This window comes from Camelus dromedarius, chromosome 16, assembly GCF_036321535.1.
Source record: "Camelus dromedarius isolate mCamDro1 chromosome 16, mCamDro1.pat, whole genome shotgun sequence".
Taxonomy (NCBI): Eukaryota; Metazoa; Chordata; class Mammalia; order Artiodactyla; family Camelidae; genus Camelus; species Camelus dromedarius.
Window position 1 is genome coordinate 7585589 of NC_087451.1, and position 5988 is coordinate 7591576.

The following is a 5988-nucleotide window of genomic DNA, read 5'->3' on the forward strand; positions in this document are numbered from 1 at the left end:
TTTTGAGACTAGTTTCTTTCATTCAGCATAATACCTTTAAGTCTTGTTCAACTTGCATGTATCAATAATTCATTCCTTTTTATTGCTGAATACTATTCCATTTTATGGATTCATCACACACATTTACTCATTCATTGAAGGACATTGGGTTTTTCTTTTATTTTTTTTCATTTTATTATGATTTTTTTTCTTAATTCCTGTGTTTTAGGATTTGTCAGAATTAGGAACTATCTCCCCAACTGGTTGAGTTCTAATTTAGGTTTTTGGTTTTGGGTGTGTGTTTTTTTTTTTTTTTAACCAATACCATTGAGATATAAGTAGCACCCATTTAAATTTGCTGTTAGATGGATTTGGAAAAGTGTATACATCTGTGTAACCGCCACCACAATGAAGATACAGAACATTTTTATCACCCCCCAAAATTCTCTCCTATCCCTTTGCGGTTAATCCCTTCCATCCCCTGCAGTCCCATCAACCACTTATCTGTCACTATAGACTATTTTATATTTCCTAGCATTTTATATAAATAGATTCATACAGTATGTATTTTTGTAAGGCACTTATCCCATTCCTGAGGGCTCCACCCTCATGCTTAAGCACCTCGACGTTGGGTTTTTCTTGTTTTGGCAATATAAATAGAGCTGCTATAAGCATTAATATGCAGTTTTTTATGTGAATGTAAATTTTCATTTCTCTAAGGTAAATGCCTAGGAGTCAGACTGCTGGGCTATGTAAACGGTGTATGTTTAAATGAATAAGAAACAATCTAATTATTTTTCAGAGTGGCTGTGAAATGCTGAGTTCTCACTAGCAGTGTCTCTCAATCCAGTTTTTTCACATCTCACTAGAATTTATTGTCAGCATTTTTTCCATCATAGCCGTTCTAACAGGAAGTACAATGGTTTCCCATCCTGACTGTAATTTGTGTTTTCCTAAAGGTGAATAATGCTGAACATCTTTTCATGTGTGTATTTGCTGTTCTTATATTCTCTGTGGAGAAATTTTTGTTCAAATCCTTTGCCTAGTTTTTCAGATAGTTGATTATTTTCTTACTGTAGAACTTTACTTGTTTTTACTTTATTTCCATAGAAGTCTTTTAGTGAATAAGTGACTTGCCAATACTTTCTCTGACTTGGTGGCTTGTCTTCACTTTTTAAAAGTGTTTTCTGCAAAGAAAAAAATAATTTTGGTGACATCCAATTTGTCATTTTTAATGGGTTATACTTTTGGTTATCTAAGAACTTTATGCCTTAGCCTAGGTCACTAAGATTTTTCTCCTAAATATTTTTCTAGGAGATTTATATTCTTATGTTTTGTATTTATAATCCATTTTGAGTTAATTTTTTTTGTATAAGTGCCAGGTGTAGTTCGAGGTTTAAATTTTTACATATGCATGATCAATAGTTTCAGTGTCATCTGTTAAAAAGTCCAACCTTTCTTCATTGATTTGCTTTTGCACCTTTGTCAAAAACCAGTTGTCCATGTTTGTTTGGGTCTATTTCTAAACTATTCTTCTTCCATTAAGCTATGCCTTCATACTTTTGGCAAATCCACAATGTTTTGATTATTGCAGCCCTTTATAATTAGCCTTGAAATTGGTAGCCTAATTCCTCCCACTTAATTCTTCTCTTTCTAAATTATTATAGCTGTTTCAGTTATTTCGCCCTTTCATATAAATTTTACAGTCACCTGAGGAATAGCCACAAAACCATCTCCTGGAATTTTGATTAGCATTGTGTTAAATTTATGGATCAGCCTGAAGAGAATTGACACATTTATTATATTGAATATTCAAATCTATGAACATTGTATATGTCTCTATTTAGGTCTCTGATTTCTTTCACCAGTATTTTTTTAATTCAGTTTTTAGCATGCAAATTCTGTGTACGTTTTGTGAGATAGATACGTATTTCATGTTTTAGAGTTGTAATTGGTTTCATTCTTTCTTTTAAATTTTGGTTTCTAGTTGTGCATTAGTATATAGAAATACAATTGACTTTTGTGTGTTGATTTTGTATCTGATGACCTTGCTAAACTCACTTATTTGTTCTAAATGTGTGTGTGTGGTTGTGCGTGTATATATATATATATATTTATATTCCCTGGGATTTCCTACACACATAATCATGGTGACTTTAAGTGGAAATAGTTTTATTTCTTCCTTTGTAATTTGCATGTCTTTAACTTCTTTTCTTTGCCTCATTGCACTGGCTAAGAACACTAGTACTATGTTGAAGAGGAATAGCAAACACAAATATCCTTTCCTTCTTCTCAACCTTCAAGGGAAAACATTCAGACACTTTGGATAAGCCTGCCACTTTTGATGCCCTAGGGTGTGTGAGAAGCCAGTAACCAGGTCTTTAACTTTATCTTGCCAACTGAGGATGTTTCTATCTTGTTCAGGTGACACCTTGAGACCCAACCTTATCTCTTTCCAGCACTCTCTGGGGAAAGAAAGAAGAGAATCTTCTCAAGTGATCAAAAATCCAAAAGTGACTGTTGACTGCTGCAAACCACATCCATCTTGATGACAAGCTTGTCCACATTCAAAAGAGTCTTCTAACCTGGGGTCAGTATTTCTTTTAACCTATGATTTAAGTTTGTATTCTCTTTCTTAAACTGAAATAAACTAAAATTATTCATGTTTTCTCTTTTCAAATGTGCTTGCATTGAGCATTCCTTAATTCCTTTGAATCTCCTGATGGTCTTGAAGTGATGTAATATAATGTCCAAGGAAACTACAGAAAATAATTCTTCAACAAATATTAACACACATGCATAGAATACATGAGATGCATGTTTACAAGTACATGCTATTATATTTGTGTTCCTATTAAATATAAGATATGTGTGAATGTAATATATGAGTGTACAATTATATAAACTCCTCTGAAAACCTAGAAACAATTAATAGTGTTTAGCACTAATAAGTCTTTCAGTTGGGCCTCAAAAATAATGTCCTTTGAATGAGCAAATAAAGCATATAATACTGACTCTTCCCCGTATATCAGGATTGTGTTAAAGACTCTGTGAAAAATAGCTGTAAAGGCTTTTTAAATCCTTAGAGAAAGTTTTGTGTAAACTCTTTTTGTATTTGCATACCTCATATGTATGCTAATAACAAAGTTTCTTTGGAGATGATTTTCTGCTCAGGGAACTATATATTGAAGGTGATATCAGTTTTGTTTATCTTGTGAGAAAATAAGGCAACATTCGTATATCAAGAAGAATAACACACAAGCTCAAAAACAGTCACAAAAGAAAAAATGATGTATTATTTTAATAACATTTTGCATTCTTATTGCACATTTTATCATAAAGATCAATAAAATGTCCCAACTGATAATAAATGCAGGAATTATTCAACCTCCTGTCTTAACAAATTGTCTCAGGAATGGAAGACAATAACTGTATTTTTACCCACCCAGCCACGCAGCTCAATAATTTATGCTAGAAAATCCAAATCTCAAGAAGAGTTGTAGACTTTTCAGGAGCGATGTCAGTCAGAGCTTGAGTCAGGGAGAGGCTGACCCAAGAAAGTAATCAAAATCCACATATTAGGGTGTTGCGCCTTGAAATATGAATCTAGTTTTTAACAAATAGAAATACAATCTATGACAATTGCTCATTGTTGTTTTCTTAAACTTTCAAAATAGGACTTTATCACCTATGTTTCAAAGTTACTGACACAAAGTAAAAGGGAGGGAATTAAGGACTTTCCCACAGTTAGCCTAACTTCTTCTAGGGGGTGGGGGTGATGAGATGTCTCCCTGAGAGTTCCTAGCACACTGAGAATGTGCTATGTGATTCTTACGCAGTCTATCCATTGGAAAGCTCTCCACCTTCAGTGAAATAACAACCTCCTTCCGGCGTGTTGTTGCTAGGTTACTAGTAAATAGAACTCCCGTAGTGCAATATATTCATACAGGAAGAGTCAGGAGATAAGTAAGAAAATAATTACAATAATTCTGTCATGCTTATGCAACTGGATGCGTTAATATACATCCAGAGGCATTTTTCTAGGCGGAAGGAAGAAAGATTTATTTTCCATTTTGAATCTTCTTAGTAATTCATTGAGTGTCTCTCATATATCCCAAACACCTTGTAAACATTTCAATTAAAGAGGCTGCTTAATCCAAAAGTCTAGATTCCTGGATTTCTCAATCAATATTGCAGCTGATTGGCTCAAGTGCTGACATTTGACAGAGAAAAATTACAAATGTCATTTTTGGAGGGGACCTTGAGTTTACATATTCTAGCCCACAACCTTAAAAAGAAGTTCAGACTAACTCAGTTTGAAGGATTATGTTATTATTGAAGGGGTCCACCAGACAATGCTGCTTCTACTAAGGGTTCAGTGTAGTTAATACATTTACTTGCCTTTGTTATACAAACTCATGGTCATTTATGTACTATAATCACTGGACAAAACTTTAAACATGAGATGCCCATGCCAGGAACTTGTAGATGGGGCCTGGCATCAATATGTTTTAAAAGCTCCATTGGATAGTGGGCTGGGGCTGCCTGAGCCACTGGTCCTGCACAGAGATGCTTCAAAGCCTTGTTAAGAATGTTTGGATCCCATGAAGCCCTACTATGCCCACGTTTACCAAGAGATTTGGGCAGGTATAGGGTTGATGGGCTTCGTCATTTATAAAATCAGGAGTGCTGATAAAAGAAGTAAAGCCTTGAAAGATCCCAGTCCTGTGCCTGCTCATGGTCACCATTAGCCAGCTTTAAATGGAAAGAACATTGGTCCGGCTGTATTGGTTGGGGATGTGGGGCATCGTGTTGGCTAGAAGACATTCTGCTGCCCTCATGCATGAATAAACATACTTCTGAGATCCTCCTCCCCCTCAAAAAAAATTCCATTGGTCAATATGATGAGCAATTTGATTTGCAAAGTAGAGACTTGTCAGCCTGCAGATAATCAAATAGCACATTCTTCCTTCAGAAGGTTTTAAGATGAAAGGGCAGGGGAACATATACATTTAGAATTATGCATGATTCTGTTAATATTAGTAGAATATCCAAATCACAATATAAGTCAAGAGGGAAAATCTTAACTGAATTTATTTCTTTCACCAGGCCTCTCCTGTCTTTTTCATTCACACTCAAGAAATTATATTGCTTTAGAGAAAATAAAAGGACAGAATGAGCAACTAACTCCATCTGTAAATTTTTTTAAATAAAGCTAGAATCCAAAATTGCACCTCTAAAGTGTGAATTCAGGATTTGAACATTTTTGCAAATGAAGGGTAAAAAATAAAACCTACCAGAAAATGGAAAATAAAATCTTTTTCCACTTACCACTTTATAAAAGTGACTGTAAAAATGTGCAAAATCACCAGTGATATTCATGCAATCCCTGAAAAATAGGTTTGAGTAGGCTAGAGGATTAAATATGAGTGGAACTGTGTGAATTATGCATAACCAAAAAAAATAATCCAAAAGGGTATAGAATGTACTGAATTTTTTAAATTCTATTTTTCTATATTGATGGTTCAGAAAGCAGGGACATATTTTTTCCTTTTTTTTTTTTTTTTCTCCACTTTTCAAAAAGAGGTCTTATTCCTTAGTCCTTCATCATAGACACTCAGGTTAAGTAGTAAAAACTATTGATAACTTTCCCTTCAGGAAAACTCAGAAAAGTGCGGATCTAGTAGGAGTCTCAACATTTGAAAGAGAAATCTTTTTGAATTTATATTTTTCCCTTTCAGGTTTTTTTTTTTTTTTTTAACCTCTGGGCAGGAAACCCTACAAGATAAAGACCAAGGTTTTCCTCTAATTCTTAGATGGGAACCACCAGCTTGTTGACTCTCGCTGCCTTTCCTCTGCATTGTCAGCCTCAGGCTGACCAGTCAGCTGCCTCTGGGAAGAGGGCTGAATTGCCTTCAGGCCTGTCAGAGTGGCCTCTGATTCCTCCAACCCTCAGGCCAAGGCTTCAAAGTCTATCCTTGAGCCCTGGCCTTGCCCCCACCTTGTTCT

General features: G+C 34.9%; 1 pseudogene; it reads left to right on the top strand.

Annotated features, from left to right (window-relative positions):
* The first annotated feature begins 4548 nt into the window (after positions 1-4548).
* LOC116157953 (ATP synthase subunit ATP5MJ, mitochondrial-like) lies at positions 4549-4873 on the top strand (annotated as a pseudogene).
* Positions 4874-5988: the final 1115 nt, after the last annotated feature.